The following is a 13,639-nucleotide window of genomic DNA, read 5'->3' as shown; positions in this document are numbered from 1 at the left end:
CCGCCGCCGCGGAGCTGTCCCTTCAGCACCACCCACCGCCCTCCTCCGCCAGGCCCCGCGCCCGCCCCCCGCCCCCCGCCCGCAGGCCGCCTCCTCCCGCCAGCCCTCCCGCCCAGCCAAATAAGGACTGGGGAGACGCGCCGAGGAGGGAGGAGGGGGGCTGGCGGAGGGGACGGGAGGGGCGGCCGCGGGAGAGCCCGGGCAGGACAGAGAGAGAGAAAGAGAGAGAGCGAGCGAGCCCGGGAGACAGAAAACTAGACAGCGAAACGCTGATAACTACGGAGAATGGGAGAAAGGCAGTGTAGGACTGAGGGAAGGGGGCTGTGTGACAGAGGAGGAGATAAAATCAGAGGTGTACTCAGACAGAAAACGAAGAGAGGCGGGCAGAAAAATACAGAGCAAAAGATGGAAACAGAGAGAGCAACAGACTGAGACAGAGAGGCCTGGATTGCTGGAGATAAACTAATGACACAGAAATAGACAGGAAGGCAAGGAAGGCAGAGCGAGCCCCTCCCCACCCCACCCTCCACCCTCATCACAGCATGTTGCAGCCAGGAGGGACTTGGGGCCTCGCTGTCCTGCCCTTATCCTATGGATGAGGAAACGGAGGCCCAGAGAGGTCAAATGACACGCATGGACACCCAGTCATTTCGTGACAGCACTGGGACTCAGCCAAGCGTTCCTTCCTCCCAGTCCACACTCCTTCCTCCCTTGGGCCAGACTCTGGCTGTCTTGGAAGAAGGCAGGCCCCAGCTGTGGACCTGGGCACACATGAGCTGACACCCAAGGGAAAGCCCTGTTCTCAGGCAATATGTGCCTTCCCAGGTCAGCACAGTTCTTGGAACTGGCTGACAAGGCACAGGCTGAGAGTCTAGGCCTCCTGCTTTGCTCCTAGGGGCTTCCAGGCTGTCCTGGCTCCCATGGTTCCTGTCCTGCACTCGTGCACAAGGCTGGGCTTAGGCTGAGCTGCCGGATATAGCACCTGCCACCACCTTAGGGCATCCCAGCAGAACCGGGATCTAGCTGGAATCGAGCAGGTGGGGCCCAGAGCAGGAGGCTCACTGGCAGACTGGGGGGACTGGGGCAGGAGAAGGAGTCCCTATGTCTCAGTTTCTTCATTTGTCAATATGGTGGCTATGGTGGTGAGGTGGGAAGGGCAGTGGAAACTCAGGCATTACTGACCCTCTCAGAGCCTTGTTTCCTTATCACTTCAACGAGGTGTCGTAGCAGATGATCCCATAGGCCTTGCCCAGCTCCAAACAACTCCAGACTTGGATGGGCTGAGTGAACAGAATGATTGGAATGCAAATCTCAGTGCCAAGGAGGGTTAAAAAGTCCTTCACAGGACCCTGGCATGGGCCACGCAGAGAGACGGGGTAGAGACACCAAGGCCCCTGACTGAGAGCAGACTCAGGAGGCAGTCAGCCAGAAGCCGGAGCACTATCTACCCACAGGCTGGGCTGACCTGTCACTGCTGGACACTACACTCCTCCAATGACACCCCAGAAGTGCCACCAACACCTTCATTCCTTCAACAAGTATTTATTAAGCATCTGTTGTGTGTCAGGCATTCATCATTTCTAGCTCTTACCACAATCCTGAAAGGTAGGTGTGGTCATGCCTATTTTATAGATGGGGAAACTGAGGCTAAAGGCAACATAGAGAATCGGCAAAGTTCACTCAGCTGGGAAGAGGCTTCAGTCTGTCTGCCTCTTAAACCCATGCTCTTTGCTATGACTCCTTGAGTCTCTTTTTTTTCCCCAATTTTTAAAGTGGAATAGATAATAACATTAGCTCTACCCACATCTTGAACCATTTGTTTTGAGAGATCAAAGAAGAACACACATGTGCAAATCAGATGATATGAGGCTCTCTAATGACTTCAGAGCCTGATAGGAGGGTCCTACATTTATAGAACCGTGTTCCCCCTCCCCGTTCAAAGGAAGATCTTTGTTTCTTTGCAGGCACAGACTTTCTGGTCTTGCCCTCTGACCAGGAACTCAGCCTATTGCAGTCTTTTTCTCTTTGCATCTTCTGGCTCCCTGGATGAAAAGTACTGCCGTTCCCAGCTTCTCAGAGGTGAAGGTACAGGTTAGGTTCTATGCATTTCTGATGTATGGGCTCCTGACAACAATCACCCCAGCAGCCAGTTCCTCCAAAGCCTGTCTAGATGAGTAAGAGGGTTGCTAGACCAGGTTTTCAAGGTGAAAAGGCTGTGTCCAGGTTCTGCTTGCTGTGACTGCCAGGCCAGACAGCTGTACCGATGAAAGGTGATATTATGAGTGAAAGAGCTTTGGAAAAGGGAAAAAGCTGACTTTAGGGGCAGGGCATGTATTATTAATCATGATGAAGCTTTTTCTCACAGCACTTCAATACTGAAAGGACCTTTAGAGATCATCTAGCCCAACCTTCTCGTGTTACATATGAGGAAACTGAGGCCCAGAGAGTAGGAAGAGTGTTGTCCAAGGTCACACGGTGAGTGGGGGGTGGGACTAGGATTCATGTCCCAAGGCTGGCACTTTCTTGTTGCACCTATTATGTATGGGACCAGGGCACCTGTCAGTTGGGAGGTCCTGAAACCCAGAGGGCAGCCTGGGTTTCCTTCTTCCTGCTCCTCCTCTCTCCTTCTCTTGGGGAGAAGGTTTTGGGGTAGGAGCCATGTTGGTACCAGTCTAGGTTTCTGAGTAGCCCCTGGGACTTGTAAGCAACCTGGGTCAGATTATGCCAAAGACATATCAGCTTATCCCATTTCCTCCCATCCTGGGCTCCTCAGACCTGCCTGTGCCTGCCCAGTGTCAACCTGTCTCTGCCATCTCTTTGCTCTGGCATTGAAGGCCAGTTGTTCCTTCTCCTTGGCACTTGTTGTACATCCGTCAATGGAGGGGTCTGGACCAGGAAATGTCTACCCTCCCTTCATTTATAGCATCCCATGACCTTCCTGGACTCTGTTTCTCTAGTTCTCCCAATAATCAGACAAAAAGAGGAAATAGCACTACTTTTAAGATTCTAGTTTGTGAGGAAAGGGACATAGAGTTAGGTAGGATAAATTGAACAGAGTATGTCATTAGTTACTATATTTTATTATATACTAACATCATACTCAATTATTAACCAGCTTTATCTTCCAGTCCATTCCTCTCTAAGTTCTAAACACATCCAAGTACTTCCATGCTTCACATGGCTCATGTGGCTCCCGTAGCCTGGGATGCTAGCGCCTGCTTGCCTTCCCCATCTTCTGTCTGTTGAACTCCTATTCAGGCTCCAAGACACAGCTTAAAGACCACTCCCTCCATGAAGCATTTCCCAGTTTCCTCTGATCAGAACCACGGGCTCCTTTTGTGCTTCTGCAGCACCCTGTCTAAGCATCAACTCAGCAGGTATTCCTCCTGCCTAGAAGATTAGCTGTCCTTTCATATCCGTCTTCCCCGCTGGCTCATTATCTTCTCCAGGGTAGAGGAAACCCTTCTCACTCATGCTACTCTCCCCGCAGTGCTTTGCACCTTAGAGCTGCTCCACATGTTTCCTTGAGTGACTCACTCAAATGAAGGCTTTAAGGAACTCTATACCTGAGTTAGAGACCATCAGTATCAGAGGGAGAGGGGCACAGATGGCTGAGTCTGCAGGCAGAAAAACCCTGGCAATCTGCTTCTGTGGCTCTCTGAAGAGAGGTAGTTCTAAAGCTGCAACAAGCTCTGTCTAGCTTAGGAGAGGAGGATAAAGACAGATGTGAGTGTCCCAAGGCCCAAGGAAGCATATGGGAGACAGCGTTGAACTAGGAGTCCAGAGGCTGGAGTTTGCTCCCAGTGCCGCCATCAACTACCACCAACTAGTTGGGAGGACTCAGGATACTCACGTGGCCTCTATGTGTCTCAGTTTCCTTTTCTACAAGACAAAAACGTTGGCTGTATCCAAAGGTCCCTTCCTGCTCTGACATTCTGAGATGTTAATGAGAGCCCTGGCCATTTGACCAGCAGTGGTCATTGTACAGTGACCAATAATGTGGCCTGAAGGATGAGAGGCCCAAAGACCTCCCTGTCCATTGCTTTCCCACCCCCTGTATTGGCAGTTTGGCTGGAGGATGGGGGCAGGATCAATGAGGTAGGACCCTGAGTCAGACAAGCTGAAGTTCAGATCCTGACTCCATCAGTTTCCAGACCAGATCCTCACGTGAAATTCAAGTTCGTTCTGTTTAGAGCAGACCATAAGCTCCTGTAGGGCAGGGGTAGGGTCTTACTCATGTCTGTAACCCACAGCTCCTAGCACAACAGCTGACACAGAGAAGGTGTTTGTAAACACGCCTCTATTTTTTCCAGTTGGCCTGGTGGGCTCAGGTGGGTTGGTAGGGCCTGGGGCCCGCGGTTGGTGTAGGAGGCAGGGTCCAGAACCATCTTGATATCAAGCCAGGGACAGGCCTGAGAAGGGGGAGAGAAGCCCAGAAGCTGCTGCAGAAAGCCAGGGAAGGCATTGCTGACACTGAGCGCTGCACCAAGGATCATGGCCTCTGACTGCAGGTAGATCAGATTTAGGGTGCTTTGGGTATGATTGGGGTGTTTCTTGGTGTATCTCTGTAGGGAGAGAAGTCAGCGGATTAGCCTGGCTTTACAGAGCATAACTGGTCCCAGTGCAGCCGGCTTCCGTTTGTCAAGATACACTATTTGTTTAACATCTCAAGCCCAAATCAAACACAAAAGGCAACTGTTAACAAAGAGAGGCTCTGTGGGCTGTGGCGGAGAGCACACGGGGCTGGGAGGCTGGACATCTGGCCCTGTTCTTAGCCCTGCCCAGTCATGCCATGGGATGGGGAGAAAGGGTTCTCACCTGGGAATGAGGAGTCAAATTCAAAGATTTGTGAGGTCAGCCCCAGGCTGGGACTGGGTTTGGCTCTCCTAGTAGTGAGAATGAGGAACAGCAGGACTTTGTGGAGTTGCTGCGGGGTCAGGCTTGCTCCTGCTCACAGCAGCCATCGACAGCATGAAGTCGTAGCCCTTATTCCACTGTCCGCATCCCCCATGTGTGACAAACCCGTGCCCCTAGAGCGGCCTCCTAAGTGGCCTCCGTTTCTCTGAGCCTGTGATGAGCATCCTTGTGTGTGCGTGCTTAAGGATCTGCAGGGAGTTGTTCAGCGGCCACAGTGCTTATGCCCACTGAACTGGCCCCCAGTGCCACAGCAAACATATGGCAGAGACAGGTTGACACTGGGCAGGTGCAGGCATGTCACGAAATACTGCCGGGCTGTCCTTGGCATGGCTGTCTTGGTTTTCATTCTCCCCAGCAGTGCACAAGATTGCCCGCTCTGTCCTCACCGGCACTGGGATGATTCACTTTTCTGACTTTACCATTCGTGTGCCTCTCTCCCCACTTTCTACTCATCTCCCTGTCTTCCCCCTTTTCCTTTCCTCTTCAATGCCTTCCCCTCCCCACACTTGGGGCAGGGGCTGGGACAGACCCAGCCGTTATTGAGGTTTCAGGAGGGCCAGCAGGTGATATAGAGCCAGTCCTGGGAGGAAACCAGTCCTTTTTCTCCAGCCTGGCGTGTGTGTGTGTGTGTGTGTGTGTGTGTGTGTGTGTGTGTGTGGCTGTGTGTGGTGTGTGGCTGTGAGTCTGCGAATTTCAGCTTCAGTCCTTGTCTCTTCTTCTCCCTTCTGTCTCCTGGCCCTTTGCATTTTCCCCTCCACGCCCAGTCTTCTCTGTATTTGGCCAAGGATCACAGAGTAATTAAAGCTGGAGAAAAGCGTAGAATGCCCAGTGCCCGTGAGGAAACTGAAGTCTGGCAAGGGGAGTGAACACCTCCAGGCCTCACGTCTATGCTACTTCCTAACCGAATACCACAAGATAAGTTCCCTAAATTTACCCTCTTCCCACTGCAAGAATTAAGTCCCTTAAGCCTGTCCTCTGCAGAGGTTCTGGAGCGGCCATAGCCTGTATTTCCTGACAAACACATTGTTGCTAAGGAAGAAAGTGAGCCCGGAGATCGTGTCAACAGCCTCACAAATCTTGAAATCCTTCTGTGCAGGTTTATGGTTTCTGAGAAGCAAGCAGAGGCAGCCTGTTCTCAGCACCGAATGCAATAATTACAAGAACAGTTGCAATGATTAATCAGCCCATGCGTATTGAGTGGTGCCCGTGAGCATGCATGGGTGTGTGTGTGTGTGTGTGTGTGTCTCAGGGCAGGGGAGAGGGCAGTAGAGGCGACTGCTAATGGTGAGCAGGCTGCAGGTGTCCTTCCCTCAGTGGACGAGCTCGGACAGCCACAATGGTGCTCCTTGGGTAGTGTCATGTTCTGCTAGGGCTATAGTTGTTTCTGCCAAGGTAGGAATCTTGACACCTGTGGCCCCTGCTGCTGGACTCTGGACCAGCATGCTGGGAAGAAGGAATTGACAAACAGAAGCAGGTTCCAGGCCTGTCAACCAGATTAACAAGGGGCCTCACCAGCATGATGTACATGGCACAAAGGAGAGGCCTTGGGATGTTCAGCCAGAAGAAAAGATGCAGGGGACATGACAGCTATCACCTGAGGGGGGATTGGCTTTGCTCTGTGTAGCCCAGAAGGGGCCAATGATCTGTGGGGATGATGCGACAGGGAAAGAGCTTTCAGTTCAACATAAGATGAAACATTCTCCATGCCCCCGAAGAAGGAGTGAACTTTCCAGGATGGTGATGAGCACTTGGTCACCAGAGGTATACAAGCACAGTCTGGGTGGCTTGAGGCTATTTTAGAAGGATCCTAGGAACTAGCAGAGTGCCTGGCACATGGCAGGTCTGCAAGGATTGCCTTTTGACTTGACTTGAATATTTTGAGTTTGGGGCTGGACTAGATGCCCTGTGTGGATCCGTCGGGCTCAGTTTAACATTTATGGAGCAGTCTGTCTATGCCAGACTCTTTACCCCTCCCATCTAGAAATGCTGTATTCCCTGGCTCCAGGCCTCAGGAAGGGATGCATCTGGAGTTCTTGCATAGCCTCCACAGCAGTGCTTTCTCCCAACTCTCCAACCCAAGCCAGAAGCCCACCCACATACACCGTACACCCTGTTACCTGCAGAGGGAGGTCCATCATGCACAGGTTGGAGTGAGGGCCTGGAGGCCCCGGACTCCAGCAAGGGAAATGGGCCTCTGGCAGGCTAATTACTGGGAACTGATTCTACTAAGCAGATAGCTCGCTCTAGGCAAAGCAATTACATCTAATCAGCCCCTTGCAGCGGTCCAAAGGAATAGCCGTTTGAGCCAGACACATGTGTAAGTAGGAGCATCAGAGCAGCCTGAGGTCCAGGCCTGGGCAGGCTGGTCTGAGGCCAGGGGTTGCTCAGAAAGCAGTTCCCTGGCCCCTTCCACAGGCTTCCCAGATCTCAGAGCAGAGTGCACTGCAGAAACAGTACCCAAAGGGGACTCAAAGACCTGGGTTGAGGCTTGGCTCTGCCACAAAGGAGCTGAATTTCACTGAGGGGAGCACTTCTCTATTCTGAGCCTCAGTTTCCCTATCTGTCAAACAAATAGGATGGACTAGAGAAGATCCATTCTAATCTTGAAACTCTGGTCTATTCAGCTCAGCTGGCTTGAATTCTGATTTCAGGTTAAAGTGAGCTGACCAGCTAGATAAAAACCTGTTTGAAATCCCCAAACATACAACACACACGCTATAGGATCTAATTATTCAGACTGTGTTTAAAAAAAAACTCAAATAACACATTTTTTAAATAAAAATACAGATGTCCTGGTAGTATTCTTCTTCTTCTCTAGAAATTTTATGAAATGTGTGTTCCCCCAAAAACGGCTATGATATTTTGGACCACGATTTAGTGGCTTTGGAGTCCCAGATTCGTTAAGGAAGTTGGGTGGGTCATGTCAGAGTGTTAACAAACGGGAAAGGGGGTCCCTGGAAATGACGGGTGATGAGCAAGATGGAAAGAGACAAGGTGTGGGCCACGATGACATCTGTTCTATCCACACTGCTTCACATGGCATTCTCCTTTTCCAGAGGAAGAACTCCCTGGAAGATTTTCTGAATGCTGTCCCTCCCCATGCTGAAGGGGGATTTTAAACAGAAGTTCTGGAACTCTGGATCAGTACCAAACAACTGATGTGAACCAAACTCACGAGATGGGCAGCCCAGTGGAAAGGACCAGAAGGCAAGAGGCCTCTGCGGTGACCCTGGGCAGGCCACGGCCCTTCTCTGAGTCTCAGTTTCCCCTCTATAAGTGAGAAAATGGAGAGAGCAATGTCTGCATAGCCCACCTCACACAGGGGTGGGGAGACTGCCAGTGAGGTGTGAATATGAAACTAAGATATTATTTTATTAAAAGGTGAGAATGTTATTAATAGCTGGACTTCAGGTCTCCCTCTCCAACCTCGCCCTTCTCTCTGTTTTGATGGTCATGACTGTAGCTTTGAGAGCCGGCTGGCCTTGCTGGAGCAGACTGTGGGAAATACCTGACTTTCAACTTTTCCTGGCCTTGGTGATCTCAGATGCCTGGTGCCGATGTAATTAGACGAAAGCCTCAGTCTGTCCTCAAAGAAGAGCCCTGGTGCTGATGGCAACCATTGGCCTTGCTGAGCCACACACAACCTTTGGGTGTTATTTAGTGGGGGTGGGGCAGGGGGCAAGAAGCAACCTTGATTCAGAGACTGGAGTTGGGGAGAGCTGATTCTCTTGGATCAGGCCCAAAGGAGAAGAAAAGGAAGGAGGCAGAATGTGGCGGCTGGAGCACAGAGGCAGGCCCAGGTTTTCCTGCTCTTCCACACCCGACACTGACCATTCACCGAGAAAGAGGCTGTAAACAAGAAGCCACTTTATTCCCCATCTTTTTCAGAGTGTGATGGGAGAGAAGGCTCGACTGGATGCTTGCTGGAAAGCCTCAAGAGTTGGCCAAAGAAACCCGCACTGCCACTTGCAGGCAGTTGGGGGACATGAAGGTGCTTGGGCAGGGGTATGACGTGATGAGCTCCTGGCTTCGTTGGCTCTGCCTGGCCTGGGTTCCTCGGTTGGTCCTCCATGCCATGCACCATTCGCCCACCTGGCCTCTCCGGCCACATGCCTTATTGCTCCCCTAGGGCTCCTTGGACCTGCCATTCTGTATTCTTTGCAGTTCCTCCAAATATACCAGCCTCTTTCTTGCCTTTATGCCAGAAATACACATCACAACAGGTACATGTGTGAATGCACTTAGTGCTCCCAACTGCCCTAGCAATGGTAGCATTCCCAGTTGACAGATGAGGAAACTGAAGCTTCCAGCAAAGCAACTTGTCTAAGTTTTCATAATTAAATAGACAACATGGCCAGGCTCGGTGGCTCATGCCTTTAATCCCAGCACTTTGGGAGGTCGAGGCAGGCAGATGACTTGAGGTCAGGAGTTTGAGACCAGCCTAGCCAACATGGTAAAACCCTGTCTCTACTAAAGAAAACGCAAAAATTAGCCGGATATGGTGGCAGGCACCTGTAATCTCAGCTACTTGGGAGGCTGAGGCACCAGAATTGCTTGAACCTGGGAGGTGGAGGTTGCAGTGAGCCAAGATAGCGCCATGGCACTCCAGCCTGGGAGACAGAGCAAGACTCAGTCTCAAATAAATATATAAATAAACAAATAAACAAACAAACAAACAAACAGATGACAGATCCAGGACTGAAACCCAGATCGCTCTGACTCCAAAGTGTATGCTTTGCCATCTGTGCCACACTCCCTCATCAGAAAAGGGTGGGGGCCAGAGCTATCAATGACAGGGAGTAAAACAGAAGGTGCTGGCAACACTGAGCCTGGCACACAGTGAGAGCTTAGGAAAATACCAGTCACATGCATGAATGAGTAGCTCAGAGAGGAAGGCCGTTAGGAGGGTCAGGACCCAGCACCTGGGTTCACCCAGGAGGAACCGATGCTTGACTTGGAATAGGAAGTACGTAGAGCTGTGGATGACGCCAAGTGACTTGAGCTTCCAAAGGTACTGGAAGGGAAGACTGCCAGTGAATGTGCTAGTGACCCATGCAAGGTGGAGATGAAGGAGAGGAAGAGCTGTCCATGGCCCAACCTGACATCCAGCCCAAGCAGGGACTCATAAGAGTCCCCATATCTGTGCACAAGTTAAATGATGCCTTTGAGGCTTTGAGCCTGGTGCCTGGAGAAGATCCATGTCTCCAGGGCACCCAGTGATTTGAAGGGACAGGGACCATCCAACCACATGGACAAGGTTGGTCACGGTGTTGGGTCACCATGGGGAGGCCTGGGGGTACTCAGGCCCTGAGCTTCACAGATCTCAGATGATCCAGAGATGATGCCCTCCAGTGATCCATGGAAACTACAGCATGTCAGGGAGATGGAGATCGGCTGGGAGGCAGTGCTCAGGCAGAAGGGCACGGTGCCGGTGCCTTCGGGAGATGGAAAAAGTGATGTCGTTAAGGAACAATGTGGGCCAAAGGAATGAGCTGTAACTTGCTGGATCCAAAAGAACAATTGGGAAAGCGGCTGTCAGAGGCCCATGGGTGTCTGATGATGGCCTGACACTGCCCTGGGGGAGGGATCAAGACCCAGCCCAGGGGCTGGAAGGTAATCACCCCATAGGTTGCGTGGTCCCTTTCTGTCCCCTAACACCATGCCAAGCAAACCTGGTCTATTAATAAATATTTGATGAATTGAGTTAAGGCAGGACTCCTGGCCAAAGAACTGTGCCCTGCTTTCCCAGAGGAGATCTAAGGAGGCAGCACAAGGCTGAGGAAGGAGCCCAAACTCTGGAGTCAGCATCTCTGGGTGGGGTCTGTCCCCACCCCTTTTTCTTAAAGTGGGGTTCCTGGCCTCAACTGCCTCAGGATGATGGCAAGATTAAGGGAGATAAGGGAAGCTGTAGTCCTTATAGTAGGACTGGCATGCCGCAGCCCCCGTTCCCTCTTTTCTTGATAAGGGTTGGCAACCAACCCATGCCAGAGCCCAAGAAGGAAGCTAGCCTGAGGCTTAGGTGATCTGCTTGGGTGAAAGGGACTGCCGAGGGAGAATCCTGACACCCATGGCCCCAGCTGCTGGACTCTGGACCAGCATGCTGGGAGGAAGGAATTGACAAACAGAAGCAAGTTCCAGGCCTGTCAACTAGATTAACGAGGGGCTCACTAGCATCTGGCCTGGGGTTGGGGGGTGGGCTATGGAAGGACTGAGTTGATGAGAGGCAGGCAAGAGCCTTAGCAGGACTCAGAAGTCTAGAATCTTGATATGAGCACCAAAGGGAACTTGAATGTGGTGCAGGAGGTCATCCGGGCTAAATTCCCGTTTAACAGGTGACAGAACAGAGGCCCAGAGCGGGGAAGGGCCAAGGGCTAACATGATGATGGCACCAACACTTGATTGAGCTCAAAATCCATTGCTGAGTTTCCTAATAAGAAAAACTGAGGCCTAGCAAAGGGATAATGGCATTCCAGGCAAAGGCCAGGGCAGCCGATACTCGTGTTGACCTTGGGAATCTGGAGGAACTGGAACCTGCTTTTTTGTTGTAGTCAAAATTTGTGGGAACCCGATTAGCCCTGGGTGAGGGCACCAGCTCTCCTTGTGCTACCCTGGGGAGTCCAGCCTTCTGCAAAGGGGAATTCTCTCTTGGGATTTTCGGGCCAAGAAGTTACTGAGTCCGATGGGTGGGGACCACAGATGGCCACACCGAGGCCTCTGTTCACCTACCAATGCTGACCTTAGAAATACATTATCATATTTGCCCCGAAACTCAGCAGTTGTAAGAGCATAGCCAGTGCAAATGTGGCCCCACAGCCACCCCCATTTTTCCAAGGAGGAAAGGTCACTCCAAGTTTCTTCCAGACAGTAGATGGGGAAGGTGGGATTCCCGGCGAGTTCTCCACAACACACTGCTGTCTGTGTATCTTCCCCCTCTCTCTGCTTATACCTCAGAGTCTCCCTCAGAGCTTATTGTCCTCTCTCAGCTGCCAGGCCAGGTCCCCCAACTTCAACTGTGAATTCTGCTTCTCATCTTCTGTGTCTGAGCCCTTTTGCTCTTGGGTTGGACAAACAACTCTTGGGAAGAGGGATAGAAAGGGAAGCCCCAGGCCTCTGTACAGAGGAAAACTGAGGCACGGAGCTGACCTGAGTAGAGACCAGGTTCCAGGCATCCCTGTCCTCAGGTCCAATAAAAGAGGCCTAGAGCTTCAGGGACAGGCCGAGGCCAAAAAACGCAGATTTGTTTTCTTAAGCTCCCAGCTGGGGCTGAGAACACCAAATCCTCTTTGAATAAAACAGAAAAGGGATTTTAAAAAAATCAAGACATTAACCTTCTGAAACTGGATCCCCCCGCCCCCATATAGAGATTAACTTCTTTCCTAAGCATTTTTTTTTTATTTCTATAAACATCTTAATGCATGTCGACATCATGGCCATCCTGGATTACGGATGGATGGAGAGACAGATGACCTCATCTCAGCCACATTATGTGTGTGCACGCACACACACACACATACACACATACACAGGGACCTGTGCACACACCTGGAGCAGTAGGAAGAATGGCGGAAAAGAAGCTAAAGAGCTGGCTTTATTTCCAGTTCTGCCACTGAACCCTGGACCTCAGTTTCCTCATCTGTAAAAAGGGTAGTTGGACCTGCCAATTTCTAAGATTCCTTCTCAGCTCACTCTCTGGATGTGCTCTGGCTGTGTGGGCCAGTTCCTCTTGCTTACTTCCTTCTCCTCCTCCCCTCCTGCTCCTCCAGCTTCTCAAGGATGCTGTCTGTTTCTCCCAGAAGCTCCCTGACAGCCTTCAGGCCTGGGACACCCAACTCTTTGGGAGGGTGGGAGGAAGCACGCACTCCAGCTTTAAGTGGGCCAGGGCTTCTTTTCTGGTTATTTCAGCTCTGCTATAAAGGCAACGCCACATGTAAAGCACCCAGTGTGCTGCTTGAGCACACTGTAGGTGCCTCCCAAAGTCCATTCTTTTCCTTCTGCCTCCCTCTTTTTAGTTCACCTGGACCACAATCCCCACCTGAGGTGAGGTGAAGCCACATCGGATTTTATAGTTTTAGATTCCTTCAGCCTTAAGTAACATGGCTCTGATCCAAACCCCCCAATTATTTCTATTGCTTTCAGGAGGAAGACCTGGATCCTTGAAATTGCCTACAAGACCCTTGTGGCTCTGGCTCCTGCCTACCTCTCCAGCCCAGCTTCAGGTCCTCTGTCCTGCCCTGCCCTAACCCTGGGCTTCTGGAGCCTTCTTTCAGTACCCAAACCCTCCATAATCCTTCCATCTTAGCCCCAACATGGACCCTTCTTCCTCCAGGCTTGCCCCTCTTCCCATCTACTTACTTCTGCTCCTCTGATGGTCCCATCCCCAGGAAGTCCCCCATGACCCCGGAGAGGATTACACCACATATATTTCCCCAGCTCTCACTCTCTTCTCCAGTGATAAAACACCATTATAATGGAAAGATCAGTTGCATCTTAAGAACCGGGTATCTGCCTCCCCGACTAGATCTCAGGCTCTAGGAGGGTACGGGCAGGTCACTATGCTTGCTTTCTTCAACACTGCCGCCCCAGCACTTGTTTAATGTCGGGTTCTTGGTACATATTTGTTGAGTAAATAAATGAATGTCATTTAAAATTGCTCTCTTTAAACATATCTGAAACTGGGCTCAGCATCTTCCATGAAGTCCACATATAAAATCCCCTAAAATAG

The sequence above is a fragment of the Rhinopithecus roxellana genome, chromosome 17, assembly GCF_007565055.1.
Source record: "Rhinopithecus roxellana isolate Shanxi Qingling chromosome 17, ASM756505v1, whole genome shotgun sequence".
NCBI lineage: Eukaryota > Metazoa > Chordata > Mammalia > Primates > Cercopithecidae > Rhinopithecus > Rhinopithecus roxellana.
This window is presented reverse-complemented; position numbering follows the sequence as displayed.